This window comes from Aricia agestis, chromosome 7 (genome assembly GCF_905147365.1).
Source record: "Aricia agestis chromosome 7, ilAriAges1.1, whole genome shotgun sequence".
Classification (NCBI taxonomy): Eukaryota; Metazoa; Arthropoda; class Insecta; order Lepidoptera; family Lycaenidae; genus Aricia; species Aricia agestis.
The window spans coordinates 5,834,282-5,861,976 of record NC_056412.1 but is presented as its reverse complement, the minus strand read 5'-3'; the positions used below and the strand labels follow the sequence as shown (position 1 = coordinate 5,861,976).

Below are 27,695 nucleotides of genomic sequence, written 5' to 3'. Positions count from 1 at the left end.
ATTGATAGGCTTTGTCCCTCACAGCAACTACCTCAGGCACTTCACACAATATGGCAACTTTATGGAGGACATGTAAACACACACACAAGATTATGTAAACCTTGGTACGAATTAATTGTAACAAAAGCGATAGACACACGATATTGGCGAAAAGCCCGGGGACGACTCATTAATATGCCGCATACGCACGTTTTCCGTGTTCGTTTCCCTAATGCGGAATTTCGGAATTCCGTGATTCTTGCACACAGGTTCGTTTTTTCACTGTATGCGAACGCGCCACTCGCCAGTATTGAATTTGAAACGTACGTGTGGAATTCGTTCCGTACAGGGAAAAATATCGACAGCCGAACCTCCTAATATAACCACCTCCTTTTTGGAAGTCGGTTAAAAACGAACATCTGGAATTTCCGATAACGGAAAACGAATTCGGAAATCGCATACTGAAAACGTATGTAATATGTATGCGGCCAGTCTTACTGTTAATAAAAAAAACCTGAGACTGATATCGAGGTCAGTTCTCGTAACGCGGGGTAAGTTACCGTATGTGACTGCAGATCACATCATGCCGGCTACGAGTTCCGTCAGGGCTTCCTGTTTGTTATGTGAGCTAAGGATCTGTACACACTGTTCAAATATAAAAAATATAATCTAAATAAAATACAAAATATTAAAATTAAAAAACCGCACTTAAATCGCTCTGGTAGTTTTCCTAAACTATACTATTATTTTATATCCACTGATAATCAGTAATATTCGTTTGCATAAACAAATACAGAGTCTTCCACCCTAAACTCGTATATCTTATCCGTGGACCGTGCCGTTGTGGGTAAAAATAAAAGTTTTTAAATAAACACGAAAATGAAATGATAAGAAAATATTAAATGGATCTACCATTTAAGATTTTCTCATTATTTCATTTTGTCTAGTAAAACATTAGCGTATTCCATTTATTTTTACTATAAAACTCAGAAATTAAGTGTGTCGCGGTCGTTGTAAGCTTCATGTTTAAATAAATATTATTATTCTATTGTTTTTGGGCTTTTTAGGGTTCCGTACCCAAAGGGTAAAAACGGGACCCTATTACTAAGGCTTCGTTGTCTGTCAGTCTGTCTTCAGGCTGTATCTCAAGAACCGCTATAGCTAGACTTCTGAAATTGTTACAGATTGTGTATGTGTTGCCGCTATAACAACAAATACTGAAAACAAAATAAAATAAAAATTTAAGGGCCCCCCTTCCCCATACAAAAAACACAATTTCTAGCCTAATTTTGCTCTGTATCGGTACGGAACCCTTCGTGCGCGAGTCCGACTCGCACTTGGCTGATTTTTTTCCATTATCATGTTCTATGTACTTTTATCTAATATTTTTGTAAATATGTAGCTGCATGTGGAAAAGTTCTTACAATTTGCAAGGTTCAGTTTTCTACTTTCTCTAATCGGCTACGTTAGGTTAGGACCTGTCCCTTTAGCCAAGGCATTTTCCTTATCTCTTCTTTATATAATTGTTGATCAAAATGTATGAAATTGACATAAGCATTTGATAAAATAAAGTCGACATTCGATTCATGTTATTTGGAGTGGAGGCCAGAAACGATCCTTAACGAACATAATACCCCTTATAAGCATTAAATTTAAGCCTACTCTCAACTAGATATTAATTTAATGACATGTTTATTGCCTTTTCTCTAAATCACTATAATGGTATGTTTAAATTACTTATTTATTATATTATTTTGTTTAATTAAGTATGAAATTGGCAAATTAATGCTAAACTTTATTTTGTATAGTTTAACTAGATGACTCTTCTATCACTTCCCTCACTTCCCAAATTTCTTTAAAATTTCATCGACGACGGTAGTCGACGGCAGCCGTCGACAAGTGCCGTTCGTCCGAGTTAACTAGAACAATGACGAGTGATTTGCAACGCATTTGGCAATTCATTAAGTGTTCTACATAGGTGTTATAATCCATTAATTACGTAAATGGACTAGAAAAACATCTAACAATGGTATCGTCCATAATGGTTGATTTTAAAATTGAGTCCCTATTAACACAAGCTTAGATTATATTGTATTGTTAGTTAAACGTAAAAACATTTATTATTTTAATTAATATTAAAATGTACGCTGAGTTTTTATTTATTTAACTTTGTTATTATACCGGTCTAACATTTTATTAGGTTTCTTTGTTTAAGAAATTATTTTATCTTTTGTACCGAACAAAGTATTTACACAAGTAATACAACTTTTCTTTAGAAATTAAAATATGTATAACTAGCTGACCCGGCAAACGTTTCTTTGCCATATAAAGTATTTCGCCCGTATTATTTTATTGAAGTGACTAAATAAGTATGTCACCATGGCAACGTCCATCGCTATCCCGTCGCACAAACAATGGTCGCTGTCAGTCTCGAGTTGTAATAATTTACTATCATTTATTCAACAAATGCACTTATCAATATAAAAAGTACCCAGTAGCCGATTCTCAGACCCACTGAAAATGCATATAAAATTTGAATCAGTAAAGCTGTTTCGGAGGAGTACGCGGCCTAACATTGTGACACGAGAATTTTATTTATAATCGTTGAACATACAAAAAAAAAATATCCACAGCCGAACATATTATAACCTCCTCGTTTTTTGGAAGTCGGTTAATAATCTGGACGAGTATCTTTTATTGTAACTAAGATAACTTAAAAGCCGAGCTAAACTCGCTTCATAACGTTCTTTATCGGTAAGTCATTTTAAAATGATTAGTTTTTCATTTATTTCATACGCTGAATAAAATGCTCATCTCAATAAGAAATTTCACTTCTAGTTGGAACTTTTCAAATATTGAAATTATTTTCGGCGCTACTTCATCCGAACAAAAGAATTCAATAGATTCAAATAATTTAGCGAAAGCACCTCAATTCGGTATTGTTTCATATCTCCGACACTTTCAAAAGCTTCCACTGTGCTTAGTCAAAAGTAATCCGACTTAAACTTCTTGAAAATTTAAATTACATTTCCCTACTTTTGCAACAATAGAGTTGATTTCTATTGAGAGACGAACTTCTAATGGATCTTCTCGGGAAATCTTATTTGTTATGTGGCCCAAATTAAAACATAATGGAGCCCAAGTTTGGCCATTTTGAAGTTTGGGAGTGATGCAGATTGAAATAATGTCCAAGTTTCGGCCACTGGACGGCGCTCTCCGGCGCTAATGTCAAAACTCCACAATTTATTCTCGTGCCACCTGGATGTAATAGGTTATACACTTATCTTATTAAGCCCATGCCTAATACAATTTTAAGATCAAAGATTGAGAACAATAAATTTTTCACTGAAAGAGAAACTTAACATTTTATAGTATTTTATTTATAATTTACAGCATAATCTGTTGTGTCAACACAAGATATTTTGTGTACCTACAGATAAGCAAAATTTATTGTGATAGATACAATTTTTTTTTTACAAAAATATTTTGGAACATTGATACTAAGGTGCCTACCACCGGTTTGGGAACTAACCCGGCGAGAAGAACCGGCGTAACAAATTCGCACGGGGCCATCTTTTACTAAAAAGATGGAAAATTACAATTTAAAACGTATAACAATATTATGACTTAGAGCTATTTACAATAGGAATAGAAATTCTAGTAGCCTGTAAGAACCACCCTATTCCCAAGGTATGTTGTAGTCGATGAAATCATTGATTTTGTAATAAGCTTTTTTTAGTACACAAACGTTATTTTACTACTTTTTTAAATTTACGTAACGTACGTTTGAAAAGTCGGTTAGGATTCTTAGTACTAGTTTACATGTTTAGATATTACAGCAATTATAATAAAAAATGGCCAAACGGCCTTAGGCATGATTTGGTTATGCACTATAAAACAAAAACGTTAAAGATTTTCTTTTTTTATGCGAAGCTAAGATTGTCTAATCTTAATCGAATCGCAAAAAGTTTTATAATTACGGGATTGAAATTTTATTTTGACGTTACAATTTTTTGTATAGTGGTTTTGTTAGTAGCTAGACTTGTTTTAATTGGTGTTATTAATCGCTATTATGAAGATTAATTTTGTTATTATTTAACAAACTCATTGACTATGCTTCTAGTAGTTGTGCAAAATTTGCTAACCTGTTTCAAATTCTTTTATAAGTTTTTTAATGATAAAAAGTTTATTTTGTATAAAATTGGTGCAACGTTTTTGCTTAGTGCCTTTTAAATAATCATGGATAGTAACAAAAGCTTTGTAATGTATTCTCGTGCCAAAAATGTTCGTTACGGTGTCATACGGGGACGGTCACGACTACGTTACCTAATGTGTGTAACGTCTTTAATCATCATTAATAACATCATCGTCTACTAGGAAGTCGGGGCTTAAAAAGACATCACACGCATAATTAATATAATGTTATAGAATACTAGTTGATCCCGGTAACTTTGCTTTGTCTCTGTCATCATTTCAGACGCTGAATTCACAACGCGCAATTCGACTCGGACTTGGAAATCGTGCGACATCCAATAATTAATGTTCGCCGCGCTAGGTTGACCCGATGACCGCACGGTAAGATTTCCAAATCCGAGTCGAACGGAAATCTTGATTTACACAAAAAGAAATAGAGGCGCAAGACAGTGTTCTAGTATCAATATAAAAAGTAAATAAAAACCCATTCTCAGTCCTAACGAATGTACATAGAAGATTTCATTAAAATTGGTTGAGCCGTTTTGGAGAAGTTCGCGCACAAACACTGTGACACGAGACCTAATCCAACCTGCTCGCTATGCGCGCGACGTGCGCGTGCGTTGAACTCTTTTACTCGATCGAGATCGATGCGGTGACGCAAGCGGCAAGTGTCATTGCCGTGATTTGCATCAGCAGTCAGCACCGCGACATTGTATAACAGAGACGCAACGAGACGCAATACAACCCCATAATACACCCATAGAATAGGCATGATGACATTCTTCTATTGCAATTTAATATACACTAGCTATTTGACCGAGCTTTGCTCGGTATTCGAAGAAACACGAATAAAATGACATTTTCTAAAAATGATTCCTAGCTAGATCGATTTATCGCCCCCGAAACCCCCTATATACCAAATTTCATGAAAATCATTGGAGCCGATTCCGAGATTCCAATTATATATATTACATATTTATATTGCTCGTTTATATAATATAAGATAGTATCTAGGTAGTTTATATTATTGGGAAGAAAGTTAATTCAGCATTTTATCCATCCTAATGTTATAAACGCAAAATTCTGTCTGTCTTGTTGTCTGATACCTCTCCACGCCTCTCAATCGATTCTGATAAAAAAATGTATACTTGGTGTCCCAGGAAAGGACATAGGATAGTTTTGTTGCAGAAAATTTTAGTTAGATACACGATAAACGAATTTTAGCGTGACGGATTTGTGGGCGTAATCTAGTATTTTATAGATTTTGAAGTGCTCAATTCAAACTGTTTGGATTAAGTCAAAATTGTAGCACTTTTATTGCACCCCCTGGACGTCAGGACTTTGCATTTTCTCCCTAAGTAGTTAAATGCCCAGTATTTTCTAAAGGAATCTAGGAAAGGAAGAAGTCAAAGAAAAAGTGTACTTAGGTCGAGAACCTAAGCACACTTTTTCTTTGACTAGAAAAATACATTGAATGTTTACTGAGCATGCAAAATAATATTATATTCAATAATCTTATTATGATCACGATATTTTTTCTCACTCATATTGTTACCCTTACATTAATGTATTACTAATCTTTTTAATACATTTTATCGTTAATTATACATGATTGTAGTCAACAAGACTTTATGGCTTCTCAAAGGACATCTAGAAAATTGTTAGGTCAAGGAGTACCTAACACTTAACATAAAACTAATTGCAGTAAGTAAACATATTATTCACCATGTGTGAATTATATGTTTAACAAACAAGTGTGTCTTAAGAGCATCCTTTTGGAGTCTGGCAAAAAATCTCTAGATATAAATCAATAACAATCTTTGTTGTAATTTTATAACTCAAGAACGAGCTCACGTCCTATCCAAACCAAAAATGTTTATTGTTTGGGCTTTGTTTTGGACTATTTAATAGATGGTTTATGTAAAAGTTTGCACAAAATCGGTCGAGCGGTTCTTCATGTATCACATTTTAACCGACTTCAAAAAAGGTTTCTCAATTCGAGTGGTGGATCATGGGGCTTTCAAATTGAAACTTCTTTCAGTGTTGACAGTACAGCCCCCGTAGACAAGTGGCAAAACGCTAACGCTAACGCTAGCGCTACAAAATGTATGGATTTGACATTAGTATTCGCTAGCGAAGCGATGACTTATGTCAAATCGCATACATTTTGAAGCGCTAGCGTCAGCGTTAGCGTCAGCGTTAGCGTTAGCGTTTTGCCACTTGTCTACAGGCCCAGGCAAGCTCTTAGCGAAGCATGAATCGGGCCGCTAGTGTAAAATAAACATAAAATACGATACGAACAAATAATGTTATTTTATTATTAGATATGCAACGTTTAAAGGGCGAAAATAAATAATTAACTGTTCACGCTTTCGACATAACCGACCGTCGCATAATCGTTTTGACCATCGGTCGTGATCACTCTGATCACGTCTAATTGCTTCCTAAATTATCGACACGAATCACCGATCACGTCAATTTGAAATACTTCTTTAATAAGTTATCATGAATTAATCAATTCTAGTACATAATATTTTATCGTTTCAATCCATACTATACTAATATACTAATATATACTAATAATATTATAAATGCGAAAGTGTGTCTGTCTGTCTGTAACCTCTTCACGCCCAAACCTCTGAACCGATTTTGCTGAAATTTGGCATGAAGATACCTTGAGTCCCGGGAAAGGACATAGGATACTTTTTGTTCCGAAAAAATGTACGGTGTCCGCGCGATAAACGAGTTTTGGCGCAACGGAGTTGCGGGCGTCATCTAGTAGGATATATTCCACATAGTTTTTTTGTCGGCAGCACAAGCTCAGACAGTAAAAATCCGACCAAAATCCGATGATGACCTCATATCAGAATATTGACCGAAATCTTGTCAAACGTCGAACAAAAAGTTTTGTGCTGGTGCTGCCGTCTAGCGTAAAAACATTTCAGTAAATTATAATCCTATTGAAAGAAGTGTGTAAGTATAACATTTTTATTCATTGAAAATGACGTTGACGACCTCTGTGGCTCAGTTGGTGGGCTCTCGGTAGCTCAAGCCGGGGGTCGCGGGTTCGAATCTCGATGGAACAAAAAGTTTTCAAAGTTCCTGGGTCATGGATGTGTTTTAAATATGTGTATCATATTATAATAAAAATCTTAAATATATGTTATAATATAAAATTATTAAATATATTTCCGTTGTCTGGTACCCGTAACACAAGTCCTTCAGGTACTTACCACGGGGCCAGACTGACGTGGTGTGAAGCGTCCATAGATATTATCATTATAAATCCTGACTGTGAATTGAAACTTATCATCGCAATTATTTGTGAGACGTATATTAATATAATAATAGCACTATAATAATTATGTTGTTTAAGTAATTGTATGTTTATTATAACAAAGTCCATGAAGAATAATAAGTCAATGTCGCAAGACTGAGGACATCAATATAATCATTAATCATTCATCACATTTTTTGTTATTATTTACTTTATACCTGCTAATAAATTGTTATCTTCATGGTATTATCAGATTTTATTATATGATAGTTGCTAGTAAGATACGACCTTTTGGAGTCGATTTACTCGTCATTGATTTGATTGGTCACTCACGTGTCATCTGATAGTGTTGCTATTGGTTAAAAACGTCATTACGACATTAAATTCTTAAAATTAATTAAATCTGTCAAAGTAAGTCCATAGATCTTTAGTAAGAAAATATGCAAAACGTCAAGAAAATAAAATACTTTTACTTCACTTGGCATTGCCAAGATTCCTTTAGCTAGTTACTATAAGAATGAAGATTGCAATAAAATTTAATTGAGGAAGTGAAACATCCTGTATGATGCAGCACTATGTGGGTGTATACAATCGATGCGCTTCTGTATAAAAAGAAAAGATACAAAAATAATGAACAAATAAGAGAATTATTACAAGTTACTAAGTGAGTATCGAAGCATAGGTATTCTAAATTATTTGTATGTTAGCGTAATATGCAAATATTTAAGTTTATTTTCAGTTTATGTACTTGAAATCAGACTTGTGAGCTTGTTCTACGTAGTATCAGGGAAATACATTCATAGGCAGATGGCGGACCAGCGTATTTTCGTCAGGTAATATGTCAAGCGCAGCCAACAGAACTGATCTAACTAAAAAGTGAGTTGGCATAACCCTACAAAGTGATATAGATCCGCCAATTGCTTATTATTTCATTTCTTTGATAGTATACAAACATAGGTTTTCTTGGTAAATTAAGACTTGGTTAATTTATGAAAGTAAATACAGTAACATTTTAGGTTTGTCGTAAGTCATCCCATTATGGTGCTGCGCAGATGACAGACTATCCGTGACGCACTTTTTAGTTTGTGGAAATAGAACCTATGCAATTATATGCAGTAACGCACATGACGCACAGCGCAGACGTTTGCGTTACTGCATATAATTATAATAGCTCCCACACCGGTTTCGGTGACGGTTGCCGGTTTCAATGAAACCAGGCCAGCTACGCAGGAGTAATTTTATAGTGCCCAAGTGTGTGCGCAGTACACAAGAGCACTTTCTATTCCTTTACTCTCATAACCCAGTGGGACGGACGACCGACACGACTGGCGAGAGATCAGGCTCAGGACCGACTTTTTACATGCCCATCCGACGCATCGATCATCTTACTTGTCAGACAATCAGGTGATCAGCCTGCATTGTCCTAACCATACTTGGAAATAACATGTTTCCAACGCGGGAATCAAACCCACGACCTCCGAGTCAAGAGCCGCGCTCTATACCACAAGACCACGGAGGTGTTAGCATATAATTGCATAGGTTCTATTTCACAGACTAAAAAGTGCGTCACGGATAGTCTGTCGTCTGCGCTGCGCAAAGGTATAGCTTTTTATTTTAGAACTTTTGATTAGCGAAGGTAACTTGGATTAATGCTCTGACCTTTTTCCACAAAGCCATTTGACAATAGTTGTGGCGAAACAATATACGGGCAAAAACGTGGACCTCGATAGAAACTCAAACAGACGAGCAAAATTAACACACAACTAAAAGCTTTGCTACGTTAAACATTAAGTTGGAGCACATAAGCGCAATGTAAATAAATAACAGTAGACTATCTTCATACTGGAGTATAGATCACTCGAATCAGGCGAACAACTTTCTGCCGTTCACTGTATAACTCTGGAACGAACTGTCACCAGCAGTATTTCCGGACCAATATGACCTGCGAACCTTCAAGAAGAGAGCTTATTCCCTCTTAAAAGGTCGGTGCAGCATTTCTAATGTTGCGAGTGTCCATGGGCGAGGTTAGTTGCTATCCATCAGGTGGCCCGTTTGGTCGTTTGTCAATTTAAATGTCAATTTAAAATGAATCCAGATGAATTAAATCACCTCCCAAGCCTCTACACAACGCCCCCTTTTTTTATGGGTCCCACACCCCATTTACCTTCAGCGCCCACAAGGGGGTGTTATCGGATACCCACTTCGGGAAAGGCTGGTTTAGGGCATGATTTTAAAGATACCGCTGGCAACGCTACTGTATATATTTATATTATAATACAAGCTAGCAACTTTTATGTTTGAACAAGTAGTTATTCTGTCGTTTGGACTCACCACAGTCGTTTATAATTGAAACAACGAGTGGATGAAAGGGGTAACTAACATTTTTCAACATAAAAGCAATAATTACTATTTTTTTTCCTTAATAATTTGAATTTTGAACTAACCTTATAAGTTATAACTTTAAACTTACCTACATCATTATCAAGCTATACATAGAATCCACATTTTCTTGATTTCAAATCATTCTCCCGGTCCTGAAGCCTCCATTTAATCCTTCGATTGTGGATTCTTGGAAATCTATTGTTATTCTATTGTGTCTCGCTCATCGGTGAGCTTATGGGGTTTGATGGGTTAAGTAGAAAAACGACAGTTTTTTCAAATTGTTAGTTACCAACTTCTCACGTCTTTAATTGCGAAGCGATTGGGTTGGCGGTCAGTAGCCATTCCGTCGCAGACTTTCAACTGAACGACGTACAATACCTTCTTTAAGACGTCCATAAAAGTAGCAGTTTCAAATATATTATACGTTTGTTTTATGTACTTCACAATTGCTCAGTTGTGGTCCAAGTTATGACATTTCAAATTTAGTCGAGTGATTTTATCGTACCATCTAAGAAATTCATTCATGGGCAGATGACGGACCCACGTCATTTGGTCAGGTTTTGTGTGAATTCAATGTGAGTCGTGATCTGAGGCTGGGTTTGGCATAACGCGACCAAATCCGCTATCTGCCTATGAATAAACTTCTCTGATAGTAGGTACTACTGTAAATGTAGTTATGTTTTTTTGTTATAAAGGACGCTTCACACCACGTCAGTCTGGCCCCGTGGTAAGTACCTGAAGGACTTGTGTTACGGGTACCAGACGACGGAAATATATTTAATACTTTTATACTATACATATATTTAAGATTTTTATTATATGATACACAAATATTTAATACACATCCATGACCCAGGAACTTAGAAAACTTTTATTCCGTCGGCGGGATTCAAACCCGCGACCCCTGGCTTGAACTATCAACAGCCCACCAACTGAGCCACAGAGGTCGTCGAAATGAAAGAAGTGTAGGCATGCTCTAGCCTCAATATCTTAAAAGAAAAGGCTTAAGTTGATGCCCGCAACTCCGTCACCTCAAATATTTGTTTATCCCGCGAAAACCGTACATTTTTCCAGAATAAAAACTATCCCTTGTGTTTTCTTGGGGCTCAAAGTGTCTGCATATCAAATTTCATGAAATTTGGTTCAGCGGTTTAAGTGTTAAGTGGTAACAGACAAACAGATAGACACACTTTTGTATTCAAAATATATGTATAGATTCAACTTACGTTTTATTCCTATGATCGTCTGTTTAATCTTACACGTTTAGTATTGTTTTGTCAATGAAGGAATAATATGATTATATTTATGTTAAGCTTTGCTATAATAATGAAAACAATATACAAGAACATTGTATTATTTGTTTAATTATTCGAATATAATAAAATCATTAGTCATCCATACTTTCATACTTTACTAATATTATAAATGCGAAAGTGTGTCTGTCTGTCACCTCTTCACGCTGAAACCTCTGAACCGATTTTGCTAAAATTTTGTATGGAGATACTTCGAGTCCCGAGAAAGGACATAGGGTAATTTTTAACCCGAAAAAAGGTACGGTTCCCACGCGACTAACTAATTTTGGCGCAACGGAGTTGCGGGCGTCATCTAGTAATTTATATTCTACTAGACGACGCCTGCAACTCCGTTGTGCTAATCGTTACCGCGCGGGAACCGTACATTTTTCCGGGATAAAAGTATGCCATGTCCTTTCCCGGGACTCAAAGTTTTTCCATGACTTTCAGCAAAATCGCTTCAGCAGTTTGGGCGTGAAGAGGTAACAGACACACAGACAGACAGACAAAAATGTTCTCGCGCGATATACTAATTACTAATTTTGGTGCAACGGAATTGCGGGCGTCATCTAGTAAAATCATTAGTCATCGTCAATAAGCTATGTTTTACATATTTGATTGTCTTTTAACTAATTAAAAGTTTGTCTACAATCTGTTGAGGATTTCATTAAAACGGATCGCGTCACTTGTTTATTCAATTCAATTTATACCGTGACCAATCTGTTAAGGATTTAATGAACCAAGGCCATGACACCGCCCAAGGATCAACCTTGGGAAAACGTTATACAAACTGTACTGGACTATTGCACGTGGTCAAAATTTTATTTATTTATTAAAGATAAGCCAACAACACATTGCGGCAACATTCATATATTAAAATCTACTACAGTTATGATGAGATCTAACGCAATAGTCTATTACAGGTAAATACAGCTGAAACAAAGATTCTCCATATATTTAAGATAAAAGAAAATTAAAACTTAAGAATAAATTCATGCTTAAAAATGAATCCTATTAGTACGACTGTTTAACTGGAAACTAGTTGATTATAAAACTAAAGATAAAAACCACGTCTTGATGCAAACCGATATATTCTCGTAATCATTCACAATTTTTCTGACAACATCAAAATATCTTAGATTTTTAAACCTAACCAGCTAGAGTTATACAACGACGACTTAACTTACATAATCAGTTTACAATAATTGGTCAATGATAAAATCAGATTTTTTCGTCATTACATGCAAATTATGGCGAGAGAGTGCTGGTATTGACATAAGTCGATGATATTCTGTATATACATTATGCATTTGCAAGTAATAATAATAATGGCTCCCACACCGGTTTCGGTGACCGTGGCCGGTTTCATTGAAACCAGGCCAGCTACGCAGGAGTAATTTTATAGTGCCCAAGTGTGTGCGCAGTACACAAGAGCACTCTCTATTCCTTTACTCTCATAACCCAGTGGGACGGAAGACCGACACGACCGGCGAGAGATCAGGCGCAGGACCGACTTTTTTACATGCCCATCCGACGCATGGATCATCTTACTTGTCAGAAAATCAGGTGATCAGCCTGCATTGTCCTAACCAAATTTGGAAATAGCATGTTTCCAACGCGGGAATCGAACCCACGACCTCCGAGTTAAGAGCCGCGCTCTATACCACTAGACCACGGAGGCATTTGCAAGTAATGAAATGCTGGCGTCATTTTGGTCTACAAATGCTTCCACGCCCCATGATTGACCCATGACAATGCCACGAGCCAAAACACCATTGTAGACTTACATATTTTTTGTACGATATTATGTTATGATTACGTAATTATCGTACAAACAGCAAAACAGCAAAAATATTTTTAATGAATTCAAATTATATTTTCACTTGTTTCAATTGCTTTGTTTTAAATTGCAGAGTGGACCGTTAAAACGTATGCTCCGACATAATTGTCTAAGGCAAAATGTTGTCGCTTTCATTGGAAAGTTGTCGGCCGGAACTTCTCGGAGTCTCATAGCGCTAACAAATCACAATATGTGACAAGATTTACGTAAAATGATACATTTACATCCATTCTAATATAATAAACGACCTCTGTGGCTCAATTAGTTGAGTGTGTGGCAGCTCAAGCCGGGGGTCGCGGGTTCGAATCCCGCCGACGGAACAAAAAGTTTTCAATGTTCCCGGGTCTGGATGTGTATTAAATATGTGTATGATATAATAAAAATCTTAAATATTTATACAGTATAAAAGTATTATAAATATTTCAGTTTTCTGGTACCTGTAACAGAAGTCCTTCAGGTACTTAGCACGGGGCCAGACTGGCGTGGTGTGAAGCGTCCATAGATATTATTATTAAAAGTAAAAAAAAAAATAAACCAGTTGGTTTAAACGTTGGTCTTATGATTAGATAATCTAAAGACCTACTGTAACTTTATGTTATATTGTCACAGAATATAATATAGAGTAGACCACGGAAAAATGTAGTAGTAGTTTCCCCGTGATTCGTGAAGTCGCAAGGAACGTCTATACAGTCGTGGTAATAATAAATAGTAACAAATATTTATAACTTTGAATAAATAATTTAGTAGCGTTTCAAGTAATTTTATTTGTCACAACTCACAAGTATGATATTGTACCATATCTATGTTTTGTTGATCTTTTTTTTTTTTTTATGAAAGAAGGGGGCAAACGAGCAAACGGGTCACCTGATGGAAAGCAACTTCCGTCGCCCATGGACACTCGCAGCATCAGAAGAGCTGCAGGTGCGTTGCCGGCCTTTTAAGAGGGAATAGGGTAATATGGGAGGGTAGGGATGAGAAGGGAAGGGAATAGGGGTGGATAGGGAAGGGAATTGGGCCTCCGGTAAACTCACTCACTCGGCGAAACACAGCGCAAGCGCTGTTCCACGCCGGTTTTCTGTGAGAACGTGGTATTTCTCCGGTCGAGCCGGCCCATTCGTGCCGAAGCATGGCTCTCCCACGTATAAGTTCATAATATATCATATGTTTTGGTGCTTACCAAAGTTTTAAACTGTGAGATTTCTAAAATATATTAAGTTTTTGTTTACCTTTTTAATTATTATATAGTTAGTAGTTACAGTTACTTTACTAAGTGAATTAAATAGAAAAATGGGTTGGTTCACAAACAAGAATCGCTATTTTATGTAAGGCGATTGAAAGAAATTGAAATTAGATACAAATAATTACTATCCGGTTTAAATGGTCTAATTGCAATCAAGAAACCCGTTTTAGTTCAACTTCTCTACAACTACATCTTGATATAAAGGTTAAGGCGTGAAATAACTTAGAATATTCACGAGAACATAATAAATTGGCTTTAAAATGGTAACTTGGATTGTATAAAGATATCTGAACGCCTAGCTGAGAGAGGAAATATCATTTTACCACAGTCTCAATAAAAACTCAATCAAAAGAGAAGTAGGCAAAAGTTATTGGACTGACAAAGTGGCAAAATGACTAATATTAGAAGATTGTACTTTATATTGACCAAGCAATTTTGCTACGAAATAATCCTCAGGTATCCAACAGCTTTTTATTAAATAAATATAAATTTATTTAAGTAAGTAATAAATTCCATAAAAAATTTTAATTGAGAGAATTTAAAATTTTAATGGAGACGACTTGGGCAAGTTTTTCTTTTTATAGTTTTATATTTAAAGTTTGTATATATAATATATCTGTATATTTTAGATAGTATTTTAGTGTTTACATTTCTATCATTGAGAGAAAATATTATATTCTACAGCATATTATTCAGAATTAGAGGAACAAGATTCGCCCGGAGTTTAAAGATAAGAAGAAACAAAAAATAATAAAAATGCGTATTGCCAGGAGCTTAGCAATATCGTTTTATATTCGCAAAAATCCTCATACACAATAGGAGATAATTATTGCAGATGTTGCTTAAAAGCGATTGTACATTAAATAAGGTTGCTTCCCCTAAATTAATGTAAGCTTAATTAATATACTGCATAATTACACAGAATTTAGAGGCCTATGAAATTAGTGAACACTGCAGCAACATGGTCGTCACGCCTGGTCGGCGCACATCGCTCTAAATTCTTCCAGTTATGTGGTGCATTATAAACTGTGAAATTACACTGCATGTGCTCGCTGTATGCGCGTTGAATACGCAGTGAGTCATCTGGTAAAAACACAATCCTACATGAAGGATGTTTCGCCAACTTGAAAAGTGACACAGGCAACTGCTTGATGCTTTATCAATGCTATAATATTGCAATTTATGTTATTTTTCGTGTGATAGAATAATAGTAAGTTTTTGTATGTGTCATTGAACAAAAAGCTGTTATTATTATGCCTTGTCTTTGGTGTCAGCTGACACTGCATAATAATAATAATTATTATTGTCATCTACACGCTAAAATCCTTGTAGCCATGTAAGCCAATCGAGTGAGCTATACACTGCATAACAATATTCTCATCTACACGCCAAAATCCTTGTGAGCCTGCGCCTCTATCGGAGTGAGCTATTTTAATACTTGCTAAACGCAATCATTTATTTTTAGTTAATGCGATCAAAATGATGCAAGAAAAGAATCAAACACCACAATCAAGTTTTGCTAAATCCTGGTATTCTAACATTAGAACTAAATTACGTCATGTTCATTTTGTTCAAGACCTGGTAGTCGGTAGTCCCAGGTCATCTAAAATAAAATTGCACACGGGCGAAACTAAGTAATGGAATGGACTGTATAGACTACTTCGGTAATCCCGGCCAAGATTAAGTCGAGAACTTATAGTATCGACTGGTCGGAGTGCATTATTTTGTATTCCCAACTTCGGATCGTTTGAAAACTTTAAAGCCGAGTAAACTTATTTTGTATTAGCCAAGTTAAATAAAATTGCAAGTCGGGCCTGTTGTGATCGTACGCTTTTAGTACTAAATTCATCCATAAAATACAATGTTGGGAACACTGTATTGTTATGTAATTTTTGTTGCTTGTTTTTGATTTTAAATTGTACAGAAAATACTATAATAGCTTTCGTTAACCGTTAAGTTTTTTATATCACCTACCGAATTATAAATTGTTGAGAACAAGCTTAATTTGCACCTAAAAACTTATGAATTATATGTATTCATGCATCTATATACTACCAGTTTTTACTTTCTCTCCTCTGTGTTGATAGTAAATTAATATATAATATTATAATATAAAGGAATAATTCGTCTTAACAAGATTTTTTTTGATATTGGTTCATTGAATAGGAAATCTTTGTAATTGTTTGGCTTACATTGTTAAGGATTCAGGACCTTATTTAGAAATTTGGATTAAATTTACCTAATAAACACATTTGAATGCCTAAAAATGTAAGCTTCGTGCAAGGTTTCATAATCCATAAAAAATATATTATTTTTTTGTAAGTGCCTAAATCTTGAGAAGGGCTGAACCAATACCAAATTTACCTAGGTCTTAAAATTTTTGTTGTCAAAGCTAAGGTCCATATTAGGAGGAAAATGATACGAAGTACACCGGGTCATAGATATAGCAGTTATAATAATAATATTAACAAACTACATCTATGACCCGGAAAATAATTATGTGGGCGAAATACTTTATATGGCAAAACAATGTTTGTCGGGACAGCTAGTTAATTTTAATTATATATTATTAAAATTAATTAATAATGATATTAAAATTAACTAGCTGTCCCGGAAAATATTGTTTTGCCATATAAAGTATTTCGCCCATATAATTATTTTATTGAAGTGACTAAATAAGTATGGCACCATGGTAAATCGCTATCCTGTTGCACAAACTATTACTATAATTTTTTCAACAAATGCACTCATTAATATAAAAAGTACCCAGTAGCCGATTCTCAGACGGCAGACCCACTGAATATGCATATAAAATTTGGTTAAAATCAGTAAAGCCGTTTCGGAGGAGTACGGTAACTAACATTGTGACACGAGGATTTTATATTTAAGATAAATTCTAAAGTATCAAGCAACACTTAAACATGACAATAAGATATTATGATGTACAAAAATAATGCATGATAATGGGATATTTAACATAATTTTGCTATTATGTGTTACTGACACAGGTGGACTTTCACTACCACTTTTATTTTCTATCGCCATGTTCTGACCTCCTTGATATTGACACACATTCGAGCTAAGTAACTCCTTCTTAGGTAAAACCTGTTTGTTTTATGTTCATTTGAAATTATTTATAGGAATGCTTCGAGGATATGTAAACACAACATCGCAAGGCAGTATTTACGCTAACATACTTGTAGTTAACATTAAATTTTATAAGGGCCTGTTTCACCACTTTCTGATAAAGTGCCTAATATTCACAACTTTTTTGATAGATATTCTCCATACTTGATCTGTCAAGTTAAATGGTGGAAAGACTTATCAGGAAGTGGTGAAACAGGCCCTAAATGTTTTTCTAATCTGGAGATGAAAATAGTATTAGAAATAAATGTTAATAGTATTTAAAAGGAAATTGTAAAAGATAAGAAAAATAGGGGAGAATTCTTGCTATAGGTACTGTGTGAAAATAATAAATGGAGTAAATAATAACAACAAAACAGAAAATATAAGTAGAACATAAGTGTGTAGACGTAAGGTGATATTATAACATAAATACCTCGAATAAAAATCAGCCACCAGGGCATTATATAATTAAAAAAAATGTTTTTCTATAAAAGTATCATTCGTAATAGCTTTTATTATATTATATTACTTATTAATTAATACACTTTTAGATCCGGGAAAGGATTTTGGTGGTTTTATTGAGGAAAACAAACAAAACAATCGAAACGCGCATTAATCTATATAATTGTTGATTACGAGCAAAAAAGGCGTAAAAATCATGTTTATTGTATGGAAGCCCCCCTTTAATATTAATTTTATTTGTTTTTAGTACTTTTTGTTATCGCGGCAACAGAAATACAAAATCTGTGAAAATTTCAGAAGTATAGCTATGGCGGTTTTTGAGATACATCCTAGAGACAGGCAGACATCGAAGTCTCAGTAATTATAGGGTCCCGTTTTTACCCTTTGGGTACGGAACCAAGGGCTAGGGAACGTCGTTCGCGTATATACAAAGTGACGGAGAGTAGCTGATGCATTTTGCAAAACCATACCTCTAATTTTATAATAATTAAAGGTATCGTTTGATTAAAATTTAATCACAACGCACTTACAACTCTTCTAGAATCTAGAATTTAAAAAATAACTGATGCTTTATGAGTTAGTGACTAATGAATAATTACTCTGTGTGGATACGAATTGAAAAAAAAAGATACGGCAACTTGACCGACTTATGGAGCCCGGTTCCATCTCTAACTCCGTATTCAATACTGCCTTTACCTTACGTGTATAATTATTGCCTTATAATACCAGGCTTCACACTAAGGACAAGGTTTATTTACACTTAATTACTTACTTGCCGCCTGTGGCTTTGTACAAATAACTATACTAATATTATAAATGCGAATGTGTGTCATTCTGTCTGTACGTCTTTCTGTCTGTCTGTTACCTCTTTACGCCTAAACCGCTGAACCGATTTACCTGAAATTTAGTAAAGTTAAAAAAATGCTCTTTCAGTGCTGCTGCTCTCACAGGAAAACCAATATAAGGAACACTTACAAACCCTAAAGTATTATCACTTACTTTTGCTACGCCCTGTAATTAATGCCGTTGATACATCAGAACTCCACGTAAAGGATTAAGTCTGGCATATGATATAGGTACTCCATTTTATACCTAACCTGTATAGCTGTAATTAATTTATATGTACTTTACACGCGCACAGGATTAAATTGGTGTGGCTGTTACGGGGATTTAAAAATGATTTATATATTTTTAAGCATGATATCATTAAAGGTTGACGCTCAAAATCCCTGTCCGTGTCAGTTTAAATGAGATGCGAACTTAATTGGCACCCGTCCGCACCCGACCTTATAAAGGTAATGATGACACAATTTTATACTTCATTTTATTTTATGGTAGTTTTCACGAATTATTTTATCTAGTATGAGAAGCGTTTGCGAAAAAAATAAAACCGAACGAAATATTTTCAATGCTAGGATCACTGGCTCGTGCTGTTAAAAAGATATTATAACGTATATTAAAATAGTATGTCCTCACTTTAAATGTTCTATCTACGGACACACAAGTCCGTACTCTGTAGGTAAAACATTTAAATTTACAATTTAGTAAACATCAAAGGTACATGACGTCAGAAATCCTGTAGGTGACCTACAGTCTAGACACTATAGTTCTGATTACCCATTTATAATAATAATTACAATCATTTTTCAAAGTACCTTTTTGTTGAAAATAACATCATCAATTTATGTACATGAGAAACTAAAATACAATATCATCAATATCACTAATACCTTACCAAAGGATACAAACAAAATATTAAAAAAATCCACTCTCATGGATACAAATATACTTATTGCTGGCAAAACTTGGCGCTACATTTTCGATTTTCGCGACAAAGAATATCACAAAAGATCCATCCATCTTGGGATGGCTCAAGTTTCGCCATTGAGGTCTTTGCTTTGTAGTATTCGGGACATTCCTGCGGCAGAGCGGTGAACTTCGCGAGTACAATGACACCAGGTCCTCCATTACGAAATACTGCCAAGTTCGAGTAGGTATCGCGCGTGAGGGGTTCAGGATAGAAGTGACGAGAGTAATATTTGTAGTGTGCCTACTATGTTACTCTATAATGAGCATTCAGTAGTTATGTACCACTGAAAACTATGTCTGACATTTTGGCAGTTTAAATAAAAAGCTTATTAGTCCTTCGTGTTACATAATATATTATGTAGTGTCAGATCACGAATGAATACGACGACGTGTGTCCAGTGAGCATTAAGTAAGGGTCGATCATACATCAGCAATGCGGCACTTGTAAGCTTATTAGCAAAAATGCCAATTTCGGTGTTGAACTGCCGCAATGCCCTGGTGAAAACACAATGGCTTTTTTACTTTTTACCTTTCGGATAAGGAACCTTAAAAAATGCCTTCGGCATATAATGCACACAAGAAGATTTCCGAATCTTTGGTAAGTTGAGGTAACTCCTGAGATCGTTCCACGCGTGAATGAGCACTTCTATTTGTTTCTTTAACTTTCTTTAAATTGTTTCGAGAACTTTCATCGACGTGGAAGAAAAAAATATTCATTGGCGTAATGGGAGTTTTAATTTAGTTTTTACCTGAAAATAACTCGACTGGAGAAAATGAGTTTCAATAGTTTAATGATACATATTTGAATCCTATTCATACTATGCATAATGCTTACGCATTTCAGGTACTTATGTTGCGCATTAAATTAGGTATTCTACTCATGCGTAACTAGACTGACAAACATGTAACTCGTAGATTACGCGCCAAAACGCCGTTTCTGCACTTAGCCTTAATTCCTAACACAGAATTTCCAATAATCCAGACTGGCGCAGTAATTCATATAAAGAAACAGAAAAAAATGTTTTCTTTTATTAAATCCCCAAAACTATAAACCGATTTTCATGTTGGCATCATTTAAAACAAATCACAGATATCAATTTCTTCCTAATTTCTCAAATAGCTATATTTCTGACGATAAAAATATTGTAGATATTCAACTATGAACACTCTAGAATTCCATAAAAACTCTACACAAAACCTTTTCCAAAGGTAATCTTATTTATTTCGTATTAAAACCACATGACGCTCGTAAAGATGCGGGATCACATAACTTAAGCACTAACTGTCCATTTTAATTGATAAATAAATGTTATAAATCGTTTAGACCAAAAAAGGAATTTTTATATAACTAAAATGAGTGTGGATGCTATAATTCACGAAAGAATGCTCTACAAAATAATATGTGTTGCGTAGATACAAAATACCTGTATTTACAACTTTTTTACATTATAATTATACACAAGTTGGTATCATACCGAGTATAGGCACAGAATTGCGAAAATAATAACGAAGGTCGATTTTTCTTTATAGGAAAGCCTGTTGAATCCTGAAAGGATAGGATTTACATGCTGGTATAAGCACTATTGACCTAACTAAAAGAATGGGATTTACGTGCTGGTCTTTAAAATGTTTTTTTTATTATTTTTTATTATAGGCCCCTTATACGGGACCTCTTGTTCCCCCTTCCGAAGGGAAGAGACAATTATTTGCATGTTACATTTCATCCTTTAAATTGTAAATGGTCTTTAAAATGTTAGCGCTAAAGCCGATTGCAGAATTTGAATCTAGAAAGCCGATACCTAAAACTACCTGAGGTTTTTATGAGTTATCCGCTTCAAAAAAATATATTAAAACAAATACCTACCTATTGTAAAAAAGAGGCAAGTAAAAAACCACCTTGTTGGGTATCCTATGATTCACCTGTTGAAATTAATAGCACTAGTATAATTGGCAGGAAGTGCGTCTCCTAAAATATCATAGTACTAAGAATATAGGACAAAGGTGAACCTGACATTATAAGAAACATCCTTTGCCTAATAAATATTTTATGCTAATATTTTGTAAGAGTCATTTTAGTCATACTAGAGTTTTACCTTGTTCCTATAAATTAATTGCAGAAAATACGAAAAATATTTTTTAATTATAGAAGATAATGAAGTGGCTTTCTGCATGTCTAGATTGAGGTGCAAAGTTTTATTAGTTAGGTCCTGTAAAATTAGGCGTATTGAGTCGGAACCCTGGATTACATAACAATAATTATTATGTCATCTCTCCTTTGTGGTGAGAGTACCGATGAATCTTCTGTCGACTTTCAAGGCGCCGCCGGAGTTCTGGCCGATGGATGTGGTTTACCGGAGGTTTCGGGGGAGACTCCGGAACGAAGCGAGTCATGTCGCCGGCAACAAGTGACAGTGTAAGTTCATAAGTAAATATATAAATAAAAATATTATGTATGTTAGTTTTAAGGTATTTGTTATATGAGCCTCTGATGCCCGAAATAAAAATAATTTAATTTGATTTGATTATAAGATTTGATAACTTAGTACAGAATCACGAAATCACGTATACGAAAAAGTTTTTTATTTGTAATCTTTCGGCAAGAACATTAGAGCTGTACCTTTAGTAACACTTAGTAACACTTAGATCATAAATTATATTATATCATATATCTCCGACACTACAGGACCGATTTAATAATAATTCTTTCTTTGTTGTACTAGGTATTGTTCAACTTAGGGAATACTGCAAGTTTCGTCAAAACATCTTCGGTAGTTTTTGAGATATGGAATTTTAAATAGGAAGTAGTTTTTTTATATTATAGAACTTGTTAAAATAGTATTATCTATCTATAATATACAAATAAAAATAAAATTTCCATTTTGTTTAATTTCGCTAAAACTTACGAACGGCTGAACCGATTTTGCTAATTTTAGTTTGGAAATATTTGTGGAAGTCCAGTGAAGGTTATGAGTTATGAGTTAAGTGATACGAAGTTCGTGAATTGAACTTCACGAACTTCGTATCACTTAACTCACTTATCACTTACGCCAGTATTATAGTACTCTGTGGTATCACTTAACTTCTAAATTTCATAGGTCATCTTGTTACTACTACATTTTTTTAAATGAAATAAGGGGGCAAACGAGCAAACGGGTCACCTGATGGAAAGCAACTTCTGTCGCCCATGGACACTCGCAGCATCAGAAGAGCTGCAGGTGCGTTGCCGGCCTTTTAAGAGGGAATAGGGTAGGGGATTGGGCCTCCGGTAAACTCACTCACTCTCTTCTGTTTTCTGTGAGAACGTGGTATTCCTCCGGTCGAGCCGGCCCATTCGTGCCGAAGCATGGCTCTCCCACGTAAATCAGTTATAACGTTATAAGCCAATAATTATATTCGCTTTCGCCGTACAGGTTGTGTGCCGTTGCGTCACAGTACCGTTACTCCAGCTCCATACACGCGAGCCGCGCCGAGGCCCGAGCGGCCTCGGCGCGGCTCGCGTGCCATGAATGTGTAACTTACTTTCACATCACCGCGGTCCGCGCATCTTGTGACCGATCGTCCTCAGTGACAATTCGTGAGGTAATTTCTTTTGTTGGATGAATGCACGATCAATTGGATAAAACTGACGTGGGAGAGCCATGCTTCGGCACGAATGGGCCGGTTCGACCGGAGAAATACCACAGGCGCACAGAAAACCGGCGTGAAACAGCGCTTGCGCTGTGTTTCGCCGAGTGAGTGAGTTTACCGGAGGCCCAATCCCCTACCCTATTCCCTTCCCTACCCTCCCCTATTACCCTATTCCCTCTTAAAAGGCCGGCAATGCACCCATTTGCTCGTTTGTCCCCTTATTTCATAAAAAAACAATTAATGGAATCATTTGTGTATAATCATCCCAGTAAAAGATTTTTAATATTGATATGATAATAATAACTTACGTAATAACTTGAGACAGAAGGTCCCCTAGGTAGGGACTAAATAAATTAACCGACTTGGTATTGCATGGATCTCATAAATTTTTACAGTATAAAAACTGAGTTGCGAGACTTGGTTTTTTTACAGGATGTTTGATTTTGATGGGATAATTTCTATAGTAACCTACTAAGAGTGCAAGCAACGTTGAGTAGTTTCATACGTGTGTCGGTTATCGGGTGTAAATAAAGACGCTTAAATTATAACAAAGGTCTTAACGATCTTGTATTATAAAAAAAATACAATTTAATTTCAGTCTTCAAAAGCTATATAACATTTCACTTAGTGAAGCGTTTTGCCACTTAGTGAAGGTGCCTGCACATATTTATGAATCGTAATCTTGTCTTTTATGTAGTGTAAGTTGTCTTTGTTGCCTGAACGGCTGGGTTATGACAACCAAGGAAGCACACAATTGTTATGTTGTCCTTAAATCTTAATTAAACCTAAATAGGCATATCATGAACATTCTCAAAAGTATTTAAATATACTTAATTATGATTCGCAAAAACATTTAATTGCCCGTGTTACATTAATTGAAATGCCTTACATTCTACGTACATTTGTACTTGACATCATAATTATTTATGTCTAAACTTCCATATTGGTCAATTTTCATAATAAATCATTTTACAATTAAGATCCTCGTAAGATTTTACCATAAATATTGTAATTTATTAATTAATCTTGTTGATTCTGAGACAGGTGATACAATATGATAATTTATAGACCAAGACATCTACGCAAAACCTACATTATATAACATATAACATTATATAGAGAACCTACATTATATTATAGTACACGACATGTGCATTGTGCAACTACAAATTTATGTGTCTTAAAAAAAGTAATCTCGTAAACTTTTTTAATAAAAGGGTATTATCTCAAACAGAACATATTGTTATAATTTTTAACAATCTAACCTCGATACTAACAAACAGATCCTCACTACGTACAGACGACATACAATGCTAGATATTCAATATAAAAATCAACAAAACTTGGTTGACTACGGGAACCTAAAACGGAACCCTAACCAGCTTTTTTTTTTTTTTATGAAATAAGGGGGCAAACGAGCAAACGGGTCATCTGATGGAAAGCAACTTCCGTCGCCCATGGACACTTGCAGCATCAAGAAGAGCTGCAAGTGCGTTGCCGGCCTTTTAAGAGGGAATAGGGTAATAGGGGAGGGTAGGGAAGGGAAGGGAAGGGAATAGTTGAGGGTAGGGAAGGGAATAGGGTAGGGGTAAGGGAATTGGGCCTCCGGTAAACTCACTCACTCGGCGAAACACAGCGCAAGCGCTGTTTCACGCCGGTTTTCTGTGAGAACGTGGTATTTATCCGGTCGAGCCGGCCCATTCGTGCTGAAGCATGGCTCTCCCACGTATTTTTGTATATCGATAGGTTAATAGTTATATGATTTAAGAGTAACATTGTCCTACAAATAGAACAATCCATAATATTTTAGGACAATCAAATCAAATTATGAAATCCTTTCTGTCTCTGTTAGCTACCACTTTCAAGATTTTTCGCAGATAAAAATGTTATTCGTCTTATCAAAATGAAGATACTCACAAAAAATTTGCTTGATAGTAATAAAAAAAAAATGTTCTAAGGAAACCCTGACTATACGAATTAGCGTCTAATAAAATGTTTCTGAAGTTAATGATGTGTTTGAACTGTGACCACAATGTATTACTCAATATAATTTATCCCACAGACAGTGAGGCGCAGCGCGGTGAGAGTGGATGCTATCTTTCTAGGTCGCGATGATCGCGCTTATTAGTGTTGTACGTTGAGGTGATTATTTTTATCGATATCAAGTTTTTTTTAATGTAATTGATATTTTTACAGGCAATTGACTAGCCAAATCGCTACAATTGTGTCGCTAGAATATTCAACAGCCACGAAAATCTTTTTGAGTGCTCGATAATTAAGCTAAATTAATCAGAAGTAGGAAGGGTAGGAGATATTCAAATACTTCCGAAGCGAAAACTTGAAAAGTCATCATAAAAATATGTATAATGTCTTCAATTATTTCTTGAAATTCAAAATTTTTATTCACATAAAATATAAAATTAACACAAATCGTTCATCTAATAAAATACTACTAAAGAGAGCTCTGTGCCTAAAAACTGTTAACTGTTAGTTAAAACTAATTGCGTAAGGTTTAGAAATCATAATCGACGAAGGCAATTGCTATTTGCTTAATATTGCAACAATTAAACAATAACATTATTGTTGCTAATAACATTTAATAGGTAACATAGATCAGTTGTAATTGATTTTAAAAAATATTTATTTTCCAATATCCTACCTAATTAAATTAAGTTCTAAATCGATGATTATTTTAATAATTAGCTACATAAATAGTAAAATAATCATCAATTCTGTATAAATTCAATAAAAATATGTCTTTTATCGACACTTGGACACCACACAGTTGGCATCTCTCGTAACTCTGATTTCCAAGCGCTAGATTATGGCCAAGAGAAAACTCGCATGTTGTTATTTTTTATCGTAAATTGTCTTTCTTGATGTCGAGGAATTGCGGTTTTATATTTGTACCACTTTAAGAATTAGCATTTTCGTTGTGTTCACACTATTCCAATATTCAGGTTAAATTAATGCAGCCTATAATTAACTGCCTACGGTACGATTTTAATTCTATCGATGCAGTCCTTAGGATAATATTAGACAGAATATATACATTATTTTTCTACGCACATATTATTTTATGTACCAACTACAAGTTTTACCCATTAAAATATCAGCGAAAAATAGAGTAGAAAATTATTTTTATCGATAATTTTTTATTATAAAGCAGAAAAAGTGTTAATTGGGCTCTGAACGCTATGAGTTATGACCCAACGATGTTACCTATTTCGTTCGAACCGTATCGTTGTGAAATGAAAGCAAAAAATCAATAACCAACCGATTGTTACAGGTATGCTAATTTCAATGCAATTGGTTTCCACACTTACAATTTTCAACAATCTATTACAACATATTTACAGAGACACCGAACTCAGTGTCCAAAATTTATAGACTCTCACTATTTAATAATATTAATTTTCTAAGCTTATGTTTCCGACAAGAAAGAAAAAACTAGCTATAAGTAAAATCTTAAGTTTTGAAGGAAGTTCCGATATAAATAACTTCCGAAATTAATTTACATTAAAATAAAGTATAAAATTTAAATTTGCGGTTAGGTAGGTATTAAAGTAAAATATTTTTTATAAAATAAAGACACTAAAATTTAGAAGAAAAATAAATCACTCACACAGTAAGATAATAAACAAAACAACATCCGTCCGGAGAAAGCAATATCACTTTACTACGAAAATATTAACATTAGACGTTCAATAGACTATTATTTTCTACAATTCATTTTTAAAATCATTTTTAAAATCAATATAAATAACGACATATCATATTTTGACTCCAGAAAATAAAGAAATGGAAACCCAAAAAAAATGATTTTAGAAAAAATATAGATCCCTAAATTAAAGAGAACTTTGCAAAAATAAATCATATTATAAAAATATCTACTTACATAAATGAATAAATCAAACACAAACAAACACAGAGTTCAACTGTCACAGTTCACGATCGTTTCGTTTCAAGTTTATACTGAGCGAGCGTTGCGGTCGCACTGAGGCCTGCGCTGCGCGGAGTGCGTGTGCGCACCAGAACTAATACCAAAACAGTGAATGCGGACTCCAAATGATACTGTCGATCTAACTATTCGACTTTATTAAGGTTAAGGATAAAAAATGAAAATTCTCTTGTTAATTGATTTGCGTTAGTGTAAGTGTTGAAAGAATAAATGGGAGCGTGTGATTGCGATTTCACCTTAACACTGCACTCGATTAGTGTGAAAATCTCAAACATGTAAAGAAATATCAAATTATTATCTTACAGTCATAATATATTTTCCTTTTTTTGTTTGTTTCGTAGCAGATAAAATTAGCTTTCATTCCGTTCTTGTTGCCATCTTGATGAAAAATATAAAAGGGAATAAATATCAAAATAATAAAATTAGCATATTGCAATAAAATAATACTTGTAAGTCCTACGTAATAAACACCTAATAATATCACTTAGTCATTTAAAATTAATTTC

At 34.8% G+C, this 27,695-nt stretch overlaps 1 protein-coding gene across 2 annotated transcripts in view; it reads right to left on the bottom strand.

Annotated features, from left to right (window-relative positions):
• The window catches only part of LOC121728678, a 173,286-nt gene extending 145,830 nt beyond the window's left edge, over positions 1-27,456 (bottom strand). For both annotated transcript variants that reach the window (XM_042116904.1, XM_042116903.1), the window contains exon 1: positions 27,127-27,456. The gene's annotated coding sequence lies outside the window, so the exon portion shown is untranslated. The remainder of the gene's footprint in view (positions 1-27,126) is intronic.
• Positions 27,457-27,695: the final 239 nt, after the last annotated feature.